Consider the following 25250-nt stretch of genomic DNA (forward strand, 5'->3'; position numbering starts at 1 on the left):
CTGTACATAATTGTTGAAAGGGAAGGTTTTAAATATGAGGTAAATCTGGAGTTTCAATTCAGTGAACCCTCCTGCTTCTGAACGAAAGAGCGAGTATATGAGATACAACTCTCCACAGTCTTGAGACTCTAGAAAGTGGATTACAGCAGGAAGACTGACCAATGAGGAGGGCTGATTCCCCAATTTACCACTCCCTGTAGGGAACAGCAATTGTGTGGGGTTTCCCAAGATGCAGTCCTCATGTTATCATAGAATTTACAGTGCTGAAGGAGGCCATTTGGCCCATCGAGTCTGCACCGGCTCTTGGAAAGAGCACCCTACTTAAGCCCACACCTCCACCCTATCCCACTAACCCCAGCCAGTCTAAGGGCCATTTAGCATGGCCAATCCACCTAATCTGCACATCTTTGGACTGTGGGAGGAAACCGGAGCACCCGGAGGAAACCCACACAGACACAGGGAGAACATGCAGACTCCGCACAGATGGTGACCCAAGCTGGGAATCGAACCTGGGACCCTGGAGCTGTGAAGCCACTGTGCTAGCGTGCCGCCCTTGTCCTGACATAATCCCATAAGACATAATACATATGTTCATGCTGCACGAGATATGAATATTGACACTGCTAAGAATTAGCTGCCAAGTATTATCCTAATGTCCAATATTTTGTTAATGTTTGGCAAACATTGATACTTTTTCTATGATTGATTTTATCAGGAGCTGACTTATATTTTTTTAAATGTAGCAAATTTGGCTCCTATGATATGTTGCAATTTGAAAAATGCTGTAGGAATGAAAAAAGTGCAGGATGATCTTTGGGTGTCTTTCTGCTAGGAGCAGATCAGTGCCACACTGTACTGATTCAGTTAGTTATATCATTGCCAACAGTTTAGCAGCACCATTATTGGCACCGACATAACAGATGAATGAAACTATGAAGTGGTTAGCAAGCAATGAACAGCAGAATCAAACATACAAGTGGATATGACATTATTAAAAGGAGAAATAACACTCTTTGGTGAGAAAGTGAATCTCCACTACAACTCATAGGTTTTCATTCTAACTCTGATATCAGTACATACATATTGAGTAAAAACCCGTGTTGGATCTGTCAATCACTTTGTGCATTCCATTGTATTCCACACATGATTTGGTACAGGACATCTAAGTGGAAGTTGTCTTTAATTGATCTCGAAAGCAACTTAGAGGTGTTGTGATAATTTATTGTTTGTGACAATTGTGTATTTTTTCATATTTAGTTTGATCATTATCTCTCCCTTTTCAACCCAGCATTTTTTTAATCTGAGGTAAACACAAATAAAGTTCCAAATGATAAACATTATAAACAGTTTTTTACAACTCCTTATGTATTATTCTGTTGCTGTCATTTATTAAAATTAAAACCACGTGAGCATTATTGTTGAATTTTATATCAGACAAGTTAATTAATTGCATTTGGGTTTTTTTTCTCCTAAACCTTCATCCTAAATTCTGCACTTTGCCGTGACTTTCTTTTTGGTTAAACTTCTAGTTTTGAACGTCAATGCCTTTTCAAGGTGGTTAGATATTCTGTCTAAGATCTGATATACACAAATGTGCTGTATATAAAAATGTATATTTTCAGTCATGTCTGTGTGCTGGAGGAGTTGGGATCAAAACAAAATATTATTGAGACCATCGGTGTAGCGCAAATAGGTGTGTATGTACATTAGACTATCTGGAAGTCAATTCTGGTACTCTATTGGTTTGTGTACAACAGTTTAATAACCTGTATCTAGTTTGATGATAAACAGCCTGTGTAAAATAAATAAATCAACTGTTCCATTTGATTCATTGCTTCTTATTTTTTCCTTTAATTCTGAAAAATATCGCATTGAATGCTGTTCAAATTATAGCAACTTTTCTCATTGTATTCACATTGGATGCGATCAAATGGCCTCGTCTCACGCCCGGCTAGGTGATACGACCTGGCCGTTGTGGCGCACAAAGACTCCATGAGACGAATAGAGTGAAGTCGATGAGGCTTTATTAAGCGTGTCTGTTCCCCCGCAGCTCAATAGTAGACTGGCCTGCGGGGGAGGACTCCGGCTTCTTATACTCCGCCTTCAGGGCGGAGCTAGAGGTCAACGGCCAACCAGGACCCGGGATCTGTCAGCCAATGACATTAGGGCTTCCAGTCCCACATGACCCCCAATACATACTACCACATTCACCCCTTGTCAAAAATGAACCCGGCGGGGTGATGCTTCGTATGGTGGTAAGGGTTTACAGGGCTGGTCCTGGGAGGAAAAAAAAACATTCACATGGCAATACAGTATTGTACAATTTTGTCCTGTTTCAACTATTTACAGAGGGTATAGGGAGAAAAGCAAAATGTTCTTGTGAAAGGTCCATATTTTGATTTAGATCGACGCCACGAGTCGGTCGGGCGGTCTGGTCGTCCGTGTCGATCGCCTCGGCCCCGGTGGTGGTGGTGGTGCTTGAACCGGTGTTGTCGTCTCCGGGAGCCTTACGGTTTCAGCTTGGGCTTTATTCTTGGTCGGGCCTGAGGGGAGGGGAACCGATCCTCCTGGGAAGGGGGCGGTCGCGGGGTGCGGCGGTGGCAGGAAGGGTGAATGGTGTCGGGGGGGTGTGTGTGTTGCCGGCGGGCGCCAGATCCCGCAGGGAGACCGTGTCCTGTCGGCCGTCGGGGTACTCCACGTAAGCGTACTGCGGGTTCGCGTGGAGGAGGTGAACCCTTTCGACCAACGGGTCCGCCTTATGTGCCCGCACATGCTTTCGGAGCAAGATGGGTCCTGGGGCCGCCAGCCAGGTCGGCAGCGACCTTCCAGAGGAGGACCTCCTAGGGAAGACAAGGAGACGCTCATGAGGCGTTTGATTAGTGCTCGTACATAATAACGACCGGATGGAGTGGAGAGCGTCCGGGAGGACCTCCTGCCACCGTGAAACTGGGAGGTCCCTGGACCGTAGGGCCAGTAGGACGGCCTTCCAGTCCGTGCCGTTCTCCCTCTCTACTTGCCCGTTCCCCCGGGGGTTGTAGCTGGTCGTCCTGCTTGAGGCTATGCCCTTACTGAGCAGGAACTGGTGCAACTCGTCGCTCATGAAGGAGGACCCCCTGTCGCTGTGGACGTATGCGGGGTAACCGAACAGTGTGAAGATGCTGTTCAGGGCTTTAATGACTGTGGCCGCGGTCATGTCAGAGCAGGGAATGGCAAAAGGGAAGCGGGAGTATTCGTCCACCACATTAAGAAAATATGCGTTGCGGTCGGTGGAGGGGAGGGGCCCTTTGAAATCGAGACTGAGGCGTTCAAAGGGGCGGGAAGCCTTAATCAGGTGCGCTCCATCCGGCCTGAAAAAATGCGGTTTGCATTCCGCGCAGATGTGGCAGTCCCTTGTGACTGTACGGACCTCCTCTAAAGATTATGGGAGATTGCGGGACTTGATGAAGTGGAAAAACCGAATGACCCCCGAGGTCCTCGTGGAGGGTTTGGAGGCGGTTAATTTGTGCGTTGGCACATGTGCCGCGGGATAGGGCATCGGACGGCTCGTTCAGCTTTCCGGGACGATACAAGATCTCGTAGTTGAAGGTGGAGAGCTCGATCCTCCACCTTAAGATCTTGTCGTTTTTGATTTTGCCCCTCTGTGCATTATCGAACATGAAGGCTACCGACCGTTGGTCGGTGAGGAGAGTGAATCTCCTGCCGGCCAGATAATGCCTCCAATGTCGCACAGCTTCCACTATGGCTTGGGCTTCCTTTTCCACTGAGGAGTGGCGGATTTCTGAGGCGTGGAGGGTCCGGGAGAAAAAGGCCACGGGTCTGCCCGCTTGGTTAAGGGTGGCCGTTAGAGCTACGTCGGAGGCGTCGCTCTCGACCTGGAAGGGGAGGGACTCGTCGATGGCGCGCATCGTGGCCTTTGCGATATCCGCTTTGATGCGGCTGAAGGCCTGGCAAGCCTCTGTCGACAGAGGGAAGGTCGTGGTCTGTATTAGGGGGTGGGCCTTGTCTGCGTACTGGGGGACCCACTGGGCGTAGTATGAAAAGAACCCCAGGCAGAGTTTCAGGGCTTTTGGGCGTGCGGGAGGGGAAATTCCATGAGGGCGTGCATACGTTCGGGGTCGGGGCCTATTATCCCATTGCGCACTACCTAGCCCAGAATGGCTAGCCGATTGGTGCGAAAAACGCACTTGTCCTCGTTGTACGTGAGGTTCAAGGCTTTGGCGGTCTGGAGGAATTTTTGGAGGTTGGCGTCGTGGTCCTGCTGGTCGTGGCCGCAGATGGTTACATTGTCGAGATACGGGAACGTGGCCCACAACCCATGTTGATCAACCATTCGGTCCATCTCCCGTTGGAAGACCGAGACCCCGTTTGTGACGCCAAAAGGGACCCTTAGGAAATGGTATAATCGCCCGCCTGCCTCGAAGGCTGTGTACTTGCGGTCACTTGGGCGGATGGGGAGCTGATGGTAGGCGGACTTGAGGTCCACGGTGGAGAAGACTTTATATTCGGCAATCCGATTGACCATGTCGGATATGCGGGGGAGAGGGTACCCGTCTAGTTGTGTGTACCTGTTGATGGTCTGGCTATAGTCTATGACCATCCTTTGTTTCTCCCCTGTCTTCACTACTACCACCTGCGCTCTCCAGGGACTATTGCTGGCCTGGATTATGCCCTCCTTTAGTAGCCGCTGGACTTCGGACCGAATGAAGGTCCGGTCCTGGGCGCTGTACCGTCTGCTCCTAGTGGAGACGGGTTTGCAATCCGGGGTGAGGTTCGCAAACAAGGACGGGGGTTGCACCTTGAGGGTTGCGAGGCCGCAGATAGTGAATGGGGGTATTGGGCCGCCGAATTTGAACGTAAGGCTCTGTAGATTGCATTGGAAATCTAATCCCAGCAAGGTGGGGGCACAGAGTTGGGGAAGGACGTTTAGTTTGTAATTTTTGAACTCCCTCCCCTGCACCGTTAGGGTAACTATGCAGAATCCTTGGATCTGTACGGAGTGGGATCCTGCAGCTAGGGAAATCTTTAGTGCGCTGGGATAGGTGGTCAAGGAACAGCGTCTTACCGTGTCGAGGTGGATAAAGCTCTCCGTGCTCCCAGAGTCGACTAGGCATGGCGTCTCGTGGCCGTTTATTAGCACCGTTGTCGTCGTCGTCTGGAGTGTCCGGGGCCGAGCTTGATCGAGCGTAATTCAAGCGAGACGTGGTTGTAGTAGTGGAGTGGGGTCCGTTGTTGCCGTCCAAGATGGCGTCGGGGATGGACAAAATGGCCGCCCCCATACATCGCACGTGGCTGGGGGGTCACAAGATGGCGGCGGGGGTGGACAAAATGGCCGCCCCCATGCGTCGTACAGGTCTGGGGCGGTCCAAGATGGCGGCGCCCTTCCTCCCCTCGTGGTGGCCGGGACCCAAAATGGCGGCGCCTGCGGGTCGCACATGGGGCGCTGGGGGGGCTGGGGAGCGTTAGGACCGCGCGGAGCTCCCTCACCGGGGACAGCGGTGGTCGGGACTCAAGTTGGTGGCGCCGGCGGGTCAGACGTGGGGCACGGGGTGGGGGTTCGGGGGGCGTTAGGGACGCGCAAAACTCCCTCTTCTCCGTGGAGAGTGGTGGCCGGGACCCAAAGCGGTAGCGCCGGCGGGTCATACATGGGGTGCGGGGAGGGGGGTTGGGGAGCGTAAGCGGCGTGCAGGGCTCCCTGTTCTCCCGGGACCGCGGTGGTCGGGACCCAGAGCGGCTGCGCCTGCGGGTCGTACATGGCGTGCTGAGGGGGTTGGGGCACGTAAACGGCTTGCAGGGCTCCCTGTTCTCCCGGGACAGCGGCGACCTCGCGGGACCGGCACACAACCGCGTAATGGCCCTTTTTCCCGCAGCTCTTGCAGATAGCTGCGCGGGCCGGGCAGCGCTGTCGGGGGTGTTAACATGTCCATGTGTTCATTTGCGTTCACCGAAGGGCAGCTGCAGGCTCGTCCCAAAATCAGCAGCGCGGCGTAGAATTCGTCCATCGATTCTCCGGGACCTTGCCGTCTCGTCGCGAGCTGGTAGCGAGCGTAGATTTGGTTAACTGGGCGGACATAGAGACTTTTCAGTCCTGCGAATGCCGTCTGGAAATCCTCCGAGTCTTCGATGAGGGAGAAGATCTCCGTGCTCACCCTCGAGTGCAGGACCTATAGTTTTTGGTCTTCTGTGACCCGGCCGGTGGTCGTTCTGAGGTAGGCCTCGAAGCAAGTCTGCCAGTGCTTGAAGGCTGCTGCCGCGTTCACTGCGTGGGGGCTGATCCTCAGGCATCGCGGAATGATCCTGAGCTCCATAGTCCTTTTTAGGCACGCTTAATAAATTGTAGCGCACAAAGACTCCGTGAGACGAATAGAGTGAAGTCGATGAGGCTTTATTAAGCGTGTCTGTTCCCCTGCAGCTCAATAGTAGACTGGCCTGCGGGGGAGGACTCCGGCTTCTTATACTCCGCCTTCAGGGAGGAGCTAGAGGTCAACGGCCAACCAGGACCCGGGATCTGTCAGCCAATGACATTAGGGCTTCCAGTCCCACATGACCCCCAATACATACTACCACAGCCGTTAAATATCGTGAAAGGGTTTCACGGGATTTGCGATGCTCGGGACACCCCTCAAGATCAAATGAGATTTCGCGAGACGTCGCGTTCTGAATCTCGCGCTCGCTGGCCGAGATCCAGATTAACATGTTTAAATGAGCCATCAGACTCACCCGAGGCCCGGGAACTAACGCCCTTGCCTGGGAGACCTCACCACGGCGCCATTTAGCACTGGTCCACACAAACGTGGGCCAGGTGTAACGGCACCTGGGCGGTTCCCCAGGCCATCGGAGGCCCCCGGCTGGTCGGGCTCTGGGCTGGATGGTACTATGGCATTCCCACTGGCGCCCCGATCTCTTCCTGCACTGACGAGCTGAGCTGAGCTTATGAGTGCAGTAAGTGAGGCAAGTTTGGCTTCAGTGGGGCGTTCTCATCAAGACCAGAAAAAAAACGAGAGTCCTGTTTGATAGCGAGGTTGAAACAATACTCATTAACAATTTAAATCACGCCCATCGTATTATTTGATTGGTTGGTGTTGAACTACACAGTAGACCTCTCCTTTGGTGGGTTAATTCTGTAAGTAGCCGAACAATACAGAGCAAAAAGGTTGAATCAATCTAAACAACCCTTGGATCAGGAGATAAAAATCAGTCCAGGTTCCAAAAGGTGTAGTCAATTTAGTAACAATAACATTAGGTTCATTTGTGAGGCCCTGTGCTGTTAATAAAACAGGCAAGGGGAGGATGGGACACGAAGAGAGGACAGCAATGGTCAGAATAAATTAAGTTGTAGCAAAGGAATGTTTAAAAAAGGTGCTTAAAATAAAGTGAGAGAGGCTGCTATTACAAATGAGTTAAACTGTCTGTACAGCAATAAAACAGGGGAACTGGAAGCAGCGATATGCTGTGAGGAAGCAGACAGAACAGGGTTACTGAGACATGACAACAGAAAAATCAATGTTAAAATATGTTTACATATTTAGCAAGGCTGGAGAGAGAAATTAGAGGAGGTGGAGCAACTACTTTTTAGACATACTGGCAGTAAAGAAAAAGTTATAATCTTCTATAAGTAAAACTCAAACAGAATCCAGGTAGAGAGAGAAAAACAATAATAAAGGATCAATCACACTCGAAGAGGTTGTTTACAGGCCACCGAATAGTGGAAGAGGTGAAGGAAAAATCTGAAAATAAATTAGGGAAATGAGTAAAAGATATTGGCTGGATTCTCCGCTGGCGGGATTCTCCGCTGGCGGGATTCTCCGTTGTGCCGGCACGCACCCACGCCCGGGGATTTCCCGACGGCGTGGGACTGCCCACAATAGGAACCCCCACTGGCCGGCTAGCAGGACGGATAATCCCATCCATGGTTCGTTTGAACCTGCCTCCACCACACTCTGACAGTACATTCTGAATCCTAACCACTCGCTGCATTAAAGAGTCTTCAGTTTGGCAGTTTGTGACTCGTGGAGTATTGTGAGAATCAATACTGGGTACTCAGCTCGTTACAATCAATATTAATGACTTAGCCAAAGAGACTGAGAATACTGCATCTAAATTTGAGAATGAGGAAAAGCTAGGTGGGAATATAAACTGTGAGGAGGAGAGAAAGAGACTGCAAAGAGACAGACAGGTTAAGTGATTGGGTAACAATGTTGGAGGTGGGCCATCATTTAGGGAAGTGTGATGTTATTCACTTTGGTGACTAAAGTAGAAAAGCAATTTGGGCTGGATTCTCCGTCACTGAAGCCAAAATCGCGTTCGGCGATCGGCCGGAGAATCCCCGCTTACGCTCCGCAGGGGCGGCGCTGTTTTTGCGATGCCCCGCCCCCTCAAAAACATGCCGTATGGATGGCCTCAGGATGTCACCTGAGGCCCTCCCCCGATGGGCCGAGACGCCGACGGCGTCGCTCGCGTGTGCTCACATCGTTCAGGGACCTCGCTTTGGACTGAGTCCAGGGGCGCCAGAGTCGGGGGTGGGGGAGCCATTCCCCTGGCACGGGGGCTTCGGCAGGGACTGGGGGTGGGGGGTGGTGAGGCTGGTTACGAGGGAGCAGTTTTTGGCAGACCGGGTCCGTGCTCGGCCGGCGCCATTTTACAATTTGCACGTCTGCCACAGTGCGCATGCGCGGCCACAAACCCGGCAATTCTCCCGCCGTATCCTCAGGTATCGCCGGGTACCGCTGTGCGGCTGCTAACCCAGATGGAGGATCGGTACGGGGGGGTGCCGACTTTCTGGTCGTAAGACCAGACAGATCCTGCGGACATAGCCGTAGAATCAGAGAATCCAGCCCAAAAATGGAGAGAAACTTGTAAATGTTTATATCCACTGGGACTTGGGTGTACACTACAAGGAGCATTGACGGTTAGCATGCAGGTACAGCAAACTTCAGAAGGCAAATGGCAAGAGTTGAGCTTTATAACAAGGAGATTGGAGCATAAGAATGAGGAGAATCACTGCAATTGTACATGGCTTTGGTGAGACCACACATGGGGATGGATTCTCCGCCGGTAACGGAGTTCCCGGTGCAACCGAGAATCCAGCGGCGGCCAGAAAACGGGATTGGTAAAATTCCGATGCTCCGGTCCCCTGCTGGCTGCAGCATCGAAGTTTACGCTTTGTGCCAGGAGGAGGATGCAAATAGGTCAAAATGATCCATTTGCATCATATTAACGCGCTGGGCACTGGATTCTCCAAGCCTACGTGATTCCCCCATCCTCTGGGCTGGGACTCAAATGAGTGAGATTGGTGCATGTATTTCCCAGTGTAGTCCTAGCACGGTGGACCTCGCGGTCGGCAAGGGGGTAACTCTTTTAGGGAGTTGCCTCCAAAGTTCATCGGAGAGCCACCTGCACCCCCCCCCCCCAAAATGCAAATCGTGCCCACCTGAGATCCCCCAAAAGAGAGCCCCCCGCCTGGAAGCCTCCATTACAGAGATCTGTGCCTGGATGCTAGAGAGCAGTTCTGACAGAGACAGTGTAAAAAATTCTCCGCCATGCAACACTACAAATGGTCGTCTGGCCAAAATAGTGTATCGCACCCGGGGCCGATTTGGGAGCCATACTCCAGTCCCTCGCTGGCGGTCATAATGAGGCTTGTGCCCCGCCCTGGCAGCAGCATGCAAAAGCAGTATTTGCATTTATTTAAATGCAATTAGCGGGATGGGCGAAGTATGCTTTGCCCTTCTGAAATGCTCCTCTGCTCTCAGCTGGAAGTCTGGGCGCCTTGTCTACGGAGGGGAAGCGGGAGACTGAAAAAACACTGCAAAACTGTTGGGAAATGTCAGGCTTGCTGTGGAGTGGAGGCAGTAGTGGATAGCAAGTTGATGCCCTTGGGATCGGGGTGGCCTGGCTCAGACGGCCATTGCTGCAGTATGGCTTTTAAACTTTGGTTCTACTTACAGGCTCCTGGCTGCTCATACTGCCGAGTGCTGCCTGTGTTCATAAATGCTCAGAAGATCTCCTACCCAGGCCGCCCCTCTGGACACCTTCACAGCCCAGCTGTTTCATCAAGGACCATGATTTGTTATGTTGCAGGTGTAACATAAGCGGCTTCCTTGTGGTGCAGTTGACAAAGGAAGGTGCTGACGTGGAGATAACTTCAACACGTTTATTAAACTATTTACACTTCTATTACTCGGGTTCGATACTACTGCTAATCCTAATATAGCTACCCAGACTGACTAACCAGTTGCTGCAATCCACGTGGTGGGTGTAATATTGAATCAACCCTGTGTCTGTACTCACTGACTGTCTCCACTGGAAAGAGGCAGATCATGTGTGTGGTGTCCTTTACATATGGGTTGGTGTAATGCCCCCCTGTGGTTGTGTCACCTCCTTGTGTATCGTGAATGTCTATTGGTCGTGTCCTATCTACTTGATCTATTGGGTGTGTGTGTGTGTGTGTGTGTGTGTGAGTGATGTTTCTGGTGCTCCCTCTAGTGTCTAGCTAGCCTACATGCATTTACATTGATGCACATCACCACAGACCAAGCTCAATCAGGAGCCCACCAGGTGTTGCCACCCCTCAGAAGTGCTGCTCCATAGTAGGCACCTGCACCGCAGCCATTGGAACCCACCCTGGTTCTCTGCCCCTCTCAGGTCCAATGACCATCCCCCTTCCAGATCACCAGCTCTCTCAAAGAGCAAAGAAGAACAATATAGCACAGGAACAGGCCCTTCACCCCTCCAAGCCTGTACCGGTCATGATACCACCCTTGGCCAACACCCTCAGCCGTACCCCTCTATACCCATCCTATCCATGTATTTGTCAAGATGCCTTTTGAACGCCGTTAATGTATCTGCTTCCACAGCCTCCCCTGGCAGTGCGTTCCAGGCACTAACCACCATCTGTGTAAAAAGCCTGCCTCGCACATCTCCCCTAAACTTTGCCCCATGGATCACGTGCCACCGTCGCGTGTGCTGACTGTGAGGCGCGGCCTCATCAGAGGGGTGGAACTCGGGAGAACTGGTGGCCACCGTTGCCATTCCATGGGACGGTCCAGGTTGCCACCCAGCGCCCCCTCGTCCTGGTTGGTGTCTATAGGGCCCTCGTGTTCACCTTGGGATGGACAGGCAGCTGGTTTGAGCCCCGACTGCCCCCGCATCATCTGGCTCTGCCAGCCCTGGCAGTTCCCTGTGGTCTGCACTCTGGTGTTGATGCCCTTGGCGTGCTCCTCGGTGACTGGGACATAAACCCCAGTAACCGGGCCACGCTCTGCAGTGCCTCGGCAATGCCCAGCTGTGACTAGGGCAAGCTCCGCAGCACCTCGGCCATGCCCATCTGAGAGCGGGATATGACCCGCAGAACCTCATCAAAGTTGGCCCGGTAATGGGTCACATACCCCAGCCCGGCGGACATCATGCCGAGACCCTCAACCATGGCCGTCATCGACTGTCCGACGCCTTGGACACCTCCACTAATGGTGCAGATGTTGTGCACCAGGCTCTCCACTGCGGTCGTCACCGTAGCAGTGTTGGCCTCGGTCCAACACATTGCCAGTGACATCTCGTGCGCTCGTAGTCTCTGGGAGTCCTCCAATCGGCCATGGACCTGCTGGAGTGTCACTGACATCCATCTCTGAATGTCCTGACCGTTGCCTATTGTCGCCATCAGCTCTAGGATGACCTCTTCCATAGCCTGACCATCAGGCTGGGACCCAGCTGGGTCCTGGGATCCAGCAGACCTCTGACTGCTGTCTCGCCTGGGGGTTCCTGCCTCCACCTGATGTACATCAGCAGCAGTGCGGTGTTCACCAGATTGTGCTCCAAAAGCCTGACCACTAACATTTCCAACCGAGGTGCATATATTTGGACTAGTGGAGGGTGGGGATGACAGCTCTGACATGTCGATCATGTCTCCCTCTGAGATGGTCTCGTGGGAGGCTGGAGAGGGTGATATGAGGAGGATAGAGGGGCCCTATGACCTACTCATGTTCTTAAGAGATCAAAGCGATTCAGGGATCTATAAACTAGTCAACTCAACATTAATATTCAGAAAGATGATGATGTCCCTACCAAAGCGGAAAATAGAAAACATCATGAAACCAAAAATATAATAATGAATCGTCAGCATGGATTTTAAAAAGGGGCAAATTTGCTTTACGATCTTCCTTGAATTCTTTGAAGAGCTGACAGAAAGTCTGGACAATGGTAGGTACCTGAAAAAGACTGATGAATATGGTCAGAGCATGTAGTCCAGGAGACGAGAAGCAGAGTAGATGGTTAACCAGCTACATGACTGAAAGCGGAGGGTTGAGGCAAGCTATGCAGAGGGAATAAGGCAGAACATGCACCTGGCTGTACCAGGATAATGAGCTTCCCATGATGCTCAGTAAGTACTGATTGCGGCCATGTTGTTTTGCTGGTAACGCATCTGAATTCAGAGATGCCCTGCAACTCTAAAACGCCCCACTCCTTCAATGTGCAGCTGGTGGGCACCCATACTCAGCGCATTACGCGGGACAAAGCCCACAAAGTAGCAGTTATGATGCCTTTATTCTGCACTAGTCCACTGTACTGTCTGTATTTGAGTCATGGCAAAATGTTCTGACAGTAGATTCTGGGTGGCAAGGCCTATCCGTTGGCTATCTGGCTCTTGATCTGGTGGGCAGCCCACATGCCTGTGGACAATACGTGTGCAACAAAAAGTCATGTTATCACACAAAATGTCACCGAGCAGGCTATTAAAGTGCTCAAGCAACACTTCTGCTGCCTGCATCTGACTGACAGAGCCCTGCACTATCTTCGAGACCATGTAGAAATTTATTATGTTCTGCTGCATCCTGAATAACCTCATCATTGTGAGGCTACAGTCATTGCCACCAAGTTTATGACAAGTAGCTGAAAAGGATAAAAGGAAGGGGCAACCAACACATCCCTTTCTGCCAGACTGTCATTAATCATTTCATCCGACTCTGGTACCAGAAATCCTAATATTCCTTTCACCAGAAGTTCCACATATTGGCCAGAATTCTGTTGGGATGGCAGTGCCCCTGGCAACAAGCCAGACATCCAGGCAACCCTGCCTCAGCCATCTGAAGAAGCCCAGAGCGGATTATACATCCATCAGACGATCAATAACTATCATCAGAATCCACCCCCATCAGTTCCAGGGATGACTTTCCACCTCCAAGAGCTTCCAGCCAATTAGAGAGGTGGCAGCTCTTCACTCTCCATTCAGAACATTGGCCAATGCAGGGACTGTACACAACCAGGAAAAGTGCTATTGATGCCATTCGCTCAACAAGGTAACAAGGGGCGGTCAGGGGTCACTGGGCCCAGTCAGTCAGGCCCAGAGGAGTGGGTAAGGGGGAGGGCTGGTGGGTTGTCGGTGAGGACATGAATCGGTATTGCCATTTCCACAGTGGGATGGTGTGGGTGGGTTGCTGCAGGCCCTCTGTGAGCCCGATTAGGAAGCCTCCAAGGTACACTTGATGGTCTCCCCACATGGCAGAACACCCACTCACCAATACTAGCAGCAGCAGAAAGAGGCCCTTAATTGACAGTGTTCCAGGACAGTCAAAATGATAAGATGGAAGTCGTTCAGCCATTTTGGTAACAAATTAAATTTGCATCAACACAGTAGGACCTCTATGTGTATATAAATAAATGGGCAGCACGGTGGAATTATGGTTAGCACTGCTGCCTCACAGCTCCAGGGATCCGGGTTCCTAGCTGTGTGGAGTTTGCACATTCTCCCCATGTCTGCGATGCGTTTCCTCCGGTTTCCGCTCACAGTCCAAAGATGTGCAGGTTAGGTGGATTGGTCATGATAAATTGCCCCTTAGTGTTCAAAATGTTAGATGGGGTTATTTGGATGAGAGGGAAGCGGGCCTCGGTGGGGTGTTCTTTTGGAGGGTCGGTGCAGACCCGATGGGCCGAATGGCCTCCTTCTGAACTGTAGGTGTTCCATGATTCTATAAATGTGTGAGGCCTCCATTTGATTGGGTGCCTTATATGACTGACAAATCAGGCATTTTGAAATCAGAACAGAGTCCATGCTGGATGTTTGTACCAACCAGTTCTTAACTAACGTTCCAAACATCTTTCAAAAATCATTGGAGCAGAGGCGATTGAGGGGGCAATCTGATCGAGGTGCACAAGATTATGAGGGACATGGACAAGGTGGATAGGGAACAGTTGTTCCCTTCAGTTGAAGGATCAGTTACAAGGGGATACAAGTTCAAGGAGAGGGGCCGGAAGTTTGGGGGGATTTGAGGAACAAGCTTTTTTATCCAGAGGGTGGTGATGGTCTGGAATGAACTGCCTGGGAGGGTAGTAGAGGCGGGTTGCCTCAAATCCTTTAAAAAGCACCTGGATGAGCATATGGGCCAAGTGCTGGCAAATGGGATTAGATCGGCAGATCAGGTGTCTTTCATGTATTGGTGCAGACTCGATGGACCGAGGGGCCTCTTCTGCCTGTATTATTCTGTGATGTTAAGTACTCCTGCTCTATTGGCGACATTGTTTTTGTGATATATTTATTTGAAGAGTGGAAGGATAAGCAATTATGAAAGAGTGAAAGGTAGTGTGCTCAGTGAGCTGCGTATAAAAGCAATCTCTTTTGAAAACCTAGCACCAGATAATCATTAACCAATGATTTGACCAAGCACTCCATACAATGAAAGGGCTGAATTACTCTAACATTTGCCAAGTGCTGTATCATTTCTTCCTCAAATTTTAAACTGTAACAAGTTTACATCATAAAAGATGCATTTCATTTTCACTAACTGGCAATAACCGATCATCCTATTTTTGTTCCATGGACTACTCCCAGAACAAGCCCAGGGCTTGCCCTTGCAACTGGCAGAGGTCGGAGGCTGAAGTAGACTATTGGCAACTTGTTTTTGTATTTGTCCCGGAGATGAGCTTCCAAATACAAATCCACGCCATTATTAAGGTCACTTATTTCCAACCCCATAACATTAACCGATCCTTCCCCTGTCTCAGCTCATCTTTAATTTTTTAATAATCTTTATTGTCACAAGTATGCTTACATTTCAAAGTTACTGTGAAAAGCCCCTAGACGCCACATTCCGGCACCTGTTCGGATACACAGAGGGAAAATTTAGAATATCCAAATTACCTACCAAATTGCCTTTCGGGACTAGTGGGAGGAAACCGGAGCACCCGGAGGAAAACCACGGAGACACGGGGAGAACGTGCAGACTGCACACAGACAGTTACCCAAGCGGGAATCGAACCTGGGACCCTGGTGCTGTGAAGCCACAGTGCTAACCACTGTGTTACCATGCTGCCCAAAACCCTCATCTGCCGCTAAAACCCTCATCCGTTCCTTTGTTCCCGCTAGACTTGACTGTTCCAATACACTTCTGGTTGACCTCACATCTTCCTCTCATCCATTATCCTGAGCTCATCCAAGACCATGTCCTGACTTGCGTCTAGTCCAATTTCCCTTTCAGCCCTGTGCTCACTGACCAATGCTAGCTCCCATCTTGATATTAGGATTCTCATCCTTGCTTTCAAATCCCTCCATGGCCTCACCCGTCACTGTTTCTGTAGTTTGCCCCAATCTATTAATGACCCTTCAATTTTTGTCAGTTGCCCTTTGCCATCAGCAAATACGAAGATTGGTGGAGTTGTGGATAGTAAGGAGGGCTGTTGTCGGCTGCAAAGAGACATAGATAGGATGCAGAGCTGGGCTGAGAAGTGTCAGATGGAGTTTAACCCTGAAAAGTGAGAGATTGTCCATTTTGGAAGGACAAATATGAATGCGGAATACAGGGTTAATGGTAGAGTTCTTGGCAATGTGGAGGAGCAGAGAGATCTTGGGGTCTATGTTCATACATCTTTGAAAGTTGTCGCTCAAGTGGATAGAGCTGTGAAGAAGGCCTATGGTGTGCTCGCGTTCATTAACAGAGGGATTGAATTTAAGAGCCGTGAGGTGATGATGCAGCTGTACAAAACTTTGGTAAGGCCACATTTGGAGTACTGTGTACAGTTCTGGTCACCTCATTTTAGGAAGGATGTGGAAGCTTTGGAAAAGGTGCAAAGAAGATTTACCAGGATGTTACCCGGAATGGAGAGTAGGTCTTACGAGGAAAGGTTGAGGGTGCTAGGCCTTTTCTCATTAGAACGGAGAAGGATGAGGGGTGACTTGATAGAGGTTTATAAGATGATCAGGGGAATAGATAGAGTAGACAGTCAGAGACTTTTTCCCCGGGTGGAACAAACCATTACAAGGGGACATAAATTTAAGGTGAAAGGTGGAAGATATAGGAGGGATATCAGAGGTAGGTTCTTTACCCAGAGAGTAGTGGGGGCATGGAATGCACTGCCTGTGGAAGTAGTTGAATCGGAAACATTAGGGACCTTCAAGCAGCTATTGGATAGGTACATGGATTACGGTAAAATGATATAGTGTAAATTTATTTGTTTTTAAGGGCAGCACGGTAGCATTTTGGTTGGAACATTTGCTTCACAGCTCCAGGGTCCCAGGTTCGATTCCGGCTTGGGTCACTGTCTGTGCGGAGTCTGCACGTCCTCCCCGTGTCTGCGTGGGTTTCCTCCGGGTGCTCCGGTTTCCTCCCACAGTCCAAAGATGTGCAGGGTAGGTGGATTGGCCATGATAAATTGCCCTTAGTGTCCAAAATTGCCCTTGGTGTTGGGTGGAGGTGTTGAGTTTGGGTGGGGTGCTCTTTCCAAGAGCCGGTGCAGACTCAGGGGGCCGAATGGCCTCCTTCTGCACTGTAAATTCAATGATAATCTATGATTAATCTAGGACAAAGGTTCGGCACAACATCGTGGGCCGAAGGGCTGTTCTGTGCTGTATTTTCCATGTTCTATCAGCCCTAGTTGAGGGCACAAGTTCTGGAATTCCCTCCCACCAGCTTTCTTCCTTTGTCTCACTTTCCTCCTTCAAGGCATTTCTCTTTGACCAACCATGCAGGTACTTGCCATCTATCCTCTTACATGGCTAGGCATCTTGTGCGGGATTCGCTGTCAGGAAGGCGATTGGGCGGAGAATCGGTTTTGATGCCAAAATCATAATGGGCACCAGGTTCACGCCAAATCGCAATTCTCCGGTGCCTCACAGCAGCATCAAGACATTCCAACTCCGCACGTACAGTAAATGCCGTTTGCATATCATTAGCGGGCCTGACCCGATATTTTCCAGAGCCTCTGCGATTCTCCTCCTCCACTGGGGGGATTCCCGATGGCGAGATTCATTTGTGCTTTTAAAAATCGTGAAAAAGGCGCCATGGCTGCTGAGAGGGGGAGTGAGAGAGGGGGGGGGGGGGGGGGGGGGGTACAGGAAATGTCCAACATCGCCATAGTTTACTGAGAGTTTTGTCGCTGGCTGGGGGGCTCCTTCCAGTGCTGGGCAGAGGAGCGGGAGGGGGCCAGGAGGTAGGCTGTGTGGTCGGGGTGGATGGGTACGGAACACCATTGCTGCAGCCTGCAATGCTGTGCACACCGCTGACTGTCCAATGTGAACATAGCGTCACGGGTCGTATGGGTGTCCACCAACCCACCTCCCTAGGTGACCTCTGGCCCCAGTTGACCCATCAATGGGATGGGCCTGCTCCAGCACAACCAGTACCATTTTGTTGGCTAGGATGTGTGTGTGTGGGGGGAGTGGAGTGCTAATATGCGGCTACAGCTCGTCAGCCTTTCGAGTGTCAATCCCGACGTGCATCAAGCCAGACCCTGGCGAATCCAACACCATTTTCCATTGGAATTGATCGTGTTCCACGTGGCGCCGGTGCTAGCTCCTCAACGGTTGTTGAATCGGTACAGGTGGTGGCGCCAGTTTGTCATAGAACTCCACGAATCCTGTCCCGGCACCAACACTTCGGGCTGAATTCTCCAGCAGCCCGGGGGGTTTCCTGATAAAGTGGGGCTGCCCCACAATGGGAAACCCCATTGACCGGCCGGCAAAACGGAGAATGCTGATGGCGTGCCATCGAAACGGAGAAACCCGCCCCTTGGGCAGGATTCTCTGATCCCCGACGGTGAAATAGAGTTCGGCGACAGGGCGGAGAATCCCCAATGACGCAGAATCGGGGGTGGCGCCGCTGTCGTGATGCTCCACCCCTGAAAAGCGGTGTACTGTCCGAGTATGCTACACGCCGTATCCACGACCTCCGAACATTGGCCGAGGCCCGCCCCGCGATGCTCCATCCCCGACCGGCTAAGTTCCTGACGGCGTGGGACACGTGTGCTCACACTGTTCGGGAACCTTGCGTGGTGGCTGCATACTGAGTCCAGTGCCGCCACAGTCGGGGGAGGGCCAATCTGCAGCTTTTTATTCGGGGCTGGGGAACTGTGGGGGGGGGGGGCACTCCTGGGTGTGCGAGCCGGTTGAAGGGGGCACTATTTATGCGGGCTGTGTCTGCCATGAAGCACGTGCAGCCGCTGCAGGCCGCCGCCATGCACATGCGCGGCCATGGACCAGGCAATGCTCCGGGCCCTACCGGCAGCTACAGCTGGGCGCTGCCTGGCTGCTCGCCCCTCCCCCTGGAGCAGGGAATCGGTCGTCATTTTGCACTGGTTTTCCTAGCGTAGACCACCATTTTCACGCCATTTTAGTCTCCCAAACAGAGAATCCAGCCCCTTGTCTCAGGAATGGAGAATCCAGATGCATTTTGTGCTTGATTGTGCTCCTGTGAAGTAGATTGAAACATTATACCACTATGGAGGTGCAATGACAATGCTGGTGTGGTTGTTGCCTGGTGCCCAATCAGGCATCAACCGTGTTTTTCCCAAGACTCTCTCTGTCCGTTCACCCTGCAGTCTTTGCACTCGGGACTCCACATTCTCATCCTTTGTGATTTCAATCTATATTACCATTCCCCTTGACCCGTGTCTTCTAAATTCACTGCCATCAACTCAGTGGGCAGCACGGTAGAACAGTGGTTAGCATTGTGACTTCACAGCGCCAGGGTCCCAGGTTAGATTCTCGGCTTGGATTACTGTCAGTGCTCTCCCCGTATCTGCATGGATTTCCTCCGGGTGCTCCGGTTTCCTACCACAAGTCCCGAAAATGTGCTGTTAGGTAATTTGGACATTCTGAATTCTCCCTCAGTGTGCCTGAACAGGTGCCGGAATGTGGCGACTAGGGGCTTTTCACAATAACTTCATTTCAGTATAATGTAAGCCTACTTGTGACAGTAAAGATTATTATTATTAAGTTGCGGCTGCTGCTGGTGAAACAGCTCAGAGATCGACTCCTTTGTGAAGCGAGGGTGCCTGGGACATTGTTCCGGGGTCAAGCTTAAGTAGCAGAAATGCCCTTTGCAGATCTGCTGTTGGTATGGCCTCCTGCATAGCGCTCTCCTTCGCCCCCATCTCCTCACTGCTGCGACTTTCCCCTCCAATCTTGCCTGGATCCATTTATCCGCCACCACCAAAGCCAGCCCTTCCACACCACCTATGACTGCAGTAAAACCGTCTTAGAATCCATAGAATCTCAACAGTACAGAAGGAGGCCATTCAGCCCATAGAGTCTACACCACTCCTCCAAAAGAGCACCCTACCCCGGCCCACTCCCTCACCCTATGGCCCTTAATGTCTTGATCAAGACACTAAGGGGAAATTTAGCATGGCCAATCCGTCTTACCTGCTCATCTTTGGACTGTGGGAGGAAACCGGAGCACCCGGAGGAAACCCACTCAAACACAGGGAGAACGTGCAAACCCCACACAGTCACCCAAGGCCAGAATCAAACCCGGGTCCCCGTGACACCGCAGCGCTAACAACTGTGCCACCGTGCCACCCTGTCTTGAAGGTTGCTAAAAGCAGATCAGCACCTAAAAATAGCATGCACTCCTTAAAAGTCAGAAAATGGGTCTAAAAATCTTCCTCTGTACATTATCTGCAACAAATATGCAAACACCTATCACAGAGGCAATCTGCCTCCACAATTATCATTCTATCATAAAGAATGTCAGACAGTAGTCACTACTTCTTGTTAAAATATAAATACATTTCCACGGAGTAAGATGGCATGTTAACAGAGGATCTATTCCTACAGATAGAGATGTAAAGTGTAAAGGCTTCTATATTTGTTGATCTAGAGCGACATACTGTGGTGTCTGCCTGTTAATAACTTATAAAGCATACTACTTTTCCCTATTTTTTGTTAAGCTGTAAAAAATACACATCCTTTTGAAAGCTATGGGCCAACGTTCCATTGCCAGGTGGATCATTTGTCATATTGCTGCTGATGTGAAGATGACAGCTAACAGATGTCATGTTGTCAACTGAGGAGGAGGCTGAAAAGTGCAAGAGTGCAGAATTCCAATTCTCTGCGTTGAATCACATTCTTTGCAACGACTGAACTGGGTAAATGGCGTAATTTATGAAAGATATTTTTAGAAAGGAGAAGCGATGAAGCTTCACAGAGAAAATTCACCTTCTTCCTACCCTTACTAACGGATCAGAAGCTGTGATCCAAAGAGTCAAATGAAGCTATTGCTTTATTTTATTTGTGAAACTGCAATGAATTCTTAAAATCATTTATAAAGCAGTTTGTCAACTTTACTAAGGAAGTTGTAGCCATAGCTAAGTACAGAACTATATATCTTTGTCATTTCATACAAGGTTATGCATCACAATTGCCACTTTTTAACAAAAAGGCTATTAACATTTATAGGCTTTTTCAAGAATTATGGTTATGTAGCACTAGTTAAACAGCAGAAAACTGTAGTGAACCATCATGGGTATGGTGCTCCTGGCAGTAAGTTTGTTTAAAAATAAAAACAGCTTATTCTTCTCAGAAGCAAACTTAATGGTAGGTCCTCGGTATCATTTTCAGATCTGCTTCCTGCCAAACAGCTGGTCAATTTGACAGTGAGGCAGACAGCTGGAAGGAAGGAACAGCAGCAGGAGACCACCGACCAGGACCATCAGCTAGCAATCAGGACAGAAAAGGGGCAAGGTTGTCCAGCGTAACTTGGGGGCTGGAGTGAGGGGAACAGAGAGGTTACAAATTGAGAAGGGGAGAGGGTGTCTGGGGGGATACCAAATTTGTTCTTGAGGGGATGGGACAGCATCTCTGCTCACCTGACCCACAAGAAGTGCTGGAAAAGACATTTAACTTGTGAAGTTGGCAGGTCCTTCCTCAATTTCACTATTGCGTTTGTGACCTTTGCATTCCATGGTGGGACACTCAGATGCCATGAAACTTGCCACCATGCAAAAGGCAGCAGGATGGTGTCACATTTCACACACTTTACAGATTAACCCCAGCTTCTGGTGAATTTTCAAATGCATTGTAGTTCTGAGTTCAGTATCCACGTTACAGACTTTCAAATCCTGGGTGGGATTCTCTGTTTCAGAGACTTAAGTGCTGACACCTGGACGGAATAGGTGGACGTCGACAACAACAAAATTGACCCCGGTCCCAGATCTATTCATAAACCGTTAATGGGCTAGCAACAGCGCTTTGTGGAACTTGAGTGATTCCAATGAAAAATGGTGTCCGATTCACAGGGGTTGTGATTGACACTTGAGAGCTGACAAGCTGCAGCCGCTTATTATTATTTGTTTAAAAAGTACCAATTCTTTTTTTTTTCCAATTAAGGTGTGGCCAATCCACCTACCCTGCACATCTTTGGGTTGTGGGGGTGAGACCCACGCAAACACGGGAAGAATGTGCAAACTCCACAAGGACAGTGACCCGGGGCTGGGATCGAATCTGGGACCTTGGCACCGTAGGCAGCAGTGCTAACCACTGCACCACCTTGCCGCCCCAACAGCTGCATATCAGCACTCCACTCCCCCCACACATGCATTCCAGCCAACAAGATGGCATCATGGAGAGCAGCACCCCGGTTCGCAGACGGCGAGCTGGAGACCCTGATGGATGCCGTGGAAGTGTATTCTGGGTTGGATTCCATCAGCCATGGGGACCTATCTACTGTGGTGGTATGTATTAGGGGTAATACGGTACACCATGATGCCGAGGGGCTACTGGTGGACAGATACTCGGTCCTGATTGGATCTGCCGCCTACTGGGCTCCACCCAGGTTCTCCCAGCAGCCGCATTCTGTAACTGAGCTGCTGGGGAACAAGTCTGCTCAATAAAGCCTCGATTAAGTTCTCTCCGTCTCGCCTCGTGTGTTATCGATGGTGCCACAATTTATTGAGCAGACTTTTTAAAAAAAAATTCAAAAGGAATATGGAGCTCCGGATCGCCCCGGAGTGCCTGCGAATCGGCCCCCAAGAAGCTAACTCAACATCTGCGTTTAAGCACTGGCTGGCGTGCTTTGAGGGATACCTCCGAATGGCCCCCGGCAGACCAAAAGACCAGAAGATGCAGGTCCTACATTCCAGGGCGAGTCCCGAAATCTACTCACTCATCGAGGACGCGGAAGATTTCCAAGCGGCGATCACCTTGCTGAGAGAGACCTACATTCGGCCCGTCAACCAGGTCTGTGCACGCCACCAGCTCGCGACGAGACGACAAATCCCCGGGGAATCGCTGGACGACTTCTACAATGCTCTACTGATCCTGGGAAGAAACTGCAACTGCCCAGCAGTAACGGCGAATGAGCACACGGAGCTCCTGATCAGAGACGCTTACGTAGCAGGTGTCGTATCATCGCAAATTCAACAGAGACTTTTAGAAAAAGACTCGCTCGGACTCAAGAGGCACGGGCCCTTGTGGCCTCCCTCGACGTGGCCTCCCAAAACGCCCGCGCCTACGCCCCCGACCGCGCTACAGCCCCTTGGGCTCCGTGGACCCCCGCCGTGATAGACCCCCCCGTCACCCCCCACCCCCCCCCCGCAAGCTTGCGCGGCCAGAACCCCACACCACCCGGGGGGGACCCGCTGTTATTTTTGCGGGCAGCCGAAACACCCCCGCCAGCGCTGCCCGGCCCACTCGGCCACCTGTAAAAGCTGCGGCAAAAAGGGGCACTACACAGCGGTGTGCCAGTCCCGGGGGGTTGCCGTTATTTCCGGGGAAGAAACGGGACCACGGACTCACCCCCCCAGCGACCCATGTGCGGCCAACGGGCGCCGCCATTTTGGACCCTGGACGCCACGAGGGTGGGATGGGCGCCGCCATCTTGTTACCCGTGGGCCGTGTGCGATCCATGGGAGCGGCCATTTTGTCCACGCCCGACCGCGTGCGATCCATGGACGCCGCCATCTTGGCTGACAGGCAAGGACCCCAGCGTGGACGGCTCCACGCTGCCTGAAGACAATGACCAGATGCAGCAACCACGTTTGGCATCAGTGACCCTGGACCAGTCGCGGCCCCGGAGGCTCCAGACAGCAACAACGAAGGTGCTGGTGAACGGGCACGAGACGCCGTGTTTGATCGACTCGGGGAGAACGGAGAGTTTTATTTATCCGGGCACGGTAAGACGTTCATCCCTTGTAATTCGTCGAAGCACCCAAAAAATTTTCCTGCCGGCGGGGTCCCACTCCGTTGAAATCAAAGGGTTCTGCATCGCAAACCTAACGGTGCAGGGGAGAGAGTTCAAAAACTACCGGCTGCATGTCCTCCCCCACCTCTGCGCTCCCACCCACCTGGGGTTGGATTTCCAATGCAACCTCCAGAGCTTAACATTCAAATTTGGCGGCCCTATACCCCCACTGACTATCTGCAGCCTCGGTACCCTCAAGGTTGAACCGCATTCCTTGTTTGCGAACCTCACCCCAGATTGCAAGCCCGTCGCCACTAGGAGCAGACGATACAGCGCCCAGGACCGGACGTTTATCCGGTCCGAAGTCCAGCGGCTGCTGAAGGAAGGCATAATCCAGGCCAGCAATAGTCCCTGGAGAGCCCAGGTGGTAGTCGTGAAGACCGGGGAGAAGCAGAGGATGGTCGTAGACTACAGTCAGACCATCAACAGGTGCACGCAGCTAGATGCGTACCCTCTTCCCCACATATCCAACATGGTCAATCGGATTGCACAATACAAGGTCTTCTCCACCGTGGACCTTAACTCCGCCTACCACCAGCTCCCCATTCGCCCCGGTGACCGCAGGTACACTGCCTTCGAAGCAGACGGGCGGCTATACCACTTCCTGAGGGTTCCATTCGGCGTCACGAACGGAGTCTCGGTCTTCCAACGGGAAATGGACCGAATGGTTGACCAGCACGGTTTACGGGCCACGTTCTCGTGCCTCGACAACGTCACCATCTGCGGCCACGACCAGCAGGACCACGACGCCAACCTCCGCAAATTCCTCCAGACTGCTAACGCCCTCAACCTCACCTACAACGAGGAAAAATGCGTGTTTAGCACTGACCATCTAGCCATCTTGGGTACGTAGTGCGTAATGGAGCGGTGCGCAGGGGCCTTCTGGGAGGTGAGTATTTACTTTACTTTAAAAACCCTTACCTGGTCCCGTGTCAGTTCTTCTTTTCTGTTTTCTTTTTTATTTTTTTTTATATAAGGCGGGAACCGGAAGTTCGACCCGCGGACTTCTGGGAAGGCCCCCCCCCCGCAAAACCAATAAATTCTGGTGGAGAGGAAACCCGAGACACTACACGTGCAGTATCTCCCACCCGCCCTCCTCCTCTAACCTAATAATAAGACCCATTGGTGTGAGGCAAGTGCCATATTATATTATTATTATATATATATATTTTTGTTATTTATTTATTAACCAGATCTTGGTTGGAGGTTAGAGGGATGGCAGGGAAGGGAGTGCAATGTTCCTGCTGCAGGATGTTTGAGGTGAGGGATGCCGTTAGTGTCCCTGCTGATTTTACCTGCAGGAAGTGCAGCTATCTCCAGCTCCTCCAAGACCGAGTTAGGGAACTGGAGCTGGAGTTGGATGAACTTCGGATCATTCGGGAGGCAGAGGGGGTCATAGATAGCAGCTTCAGGGAATTAGTTACACCAAAGATTGGAGATAGGTGGGTAACTGTAAGAGGGACTGGGAAGAAGCAGTCAGTGCAGGGATCCCCTGCGGTCGTTCCCCTGAGTAACAAGTATACCGCTTTGGAGGGGGGGGGGGAAACTTACCAGGGGTAAGCCACGGGGTACGGGCCTCTGGCACGGAGTCTGTCCCTGTTGCTCAGAAGGGAAGGGGGGGGGGGGAGGAGCAGAGCATTAGTAATTGGGGACTCGATAGTCAGGGGCACAGATAGGAGATTTTGTGGGAGCGAGAGAGACTCACGCTTGGTATGTTGCCTCCCAGGTGCAAGGGTACGTGATGTCTCGGATCGTGTTTTCCGGGTCCTTAAGGGGGAGGGGGAGCAGCCCCAAGTCGTGGTCCACATT

The sequence above is a fragment of the Scyliorhinus torazame genome, chromosome 3, assembly GCF_047496885.1.
Source record: "Scyliorhinus torazame isolate Kashiwa2021f chromosome 3, sScyTor2.1, whole genome shotgun sequence".
In the NCBI taxonomy this organism is placed as follows: domain Eukaryota; kingdom Metazoa; phylum Chordata; class Chondrichthyes; order Carcharhiniformes; family Scyliorhinidae; genus Scyliorhinus; species Scyliorhinus torazame.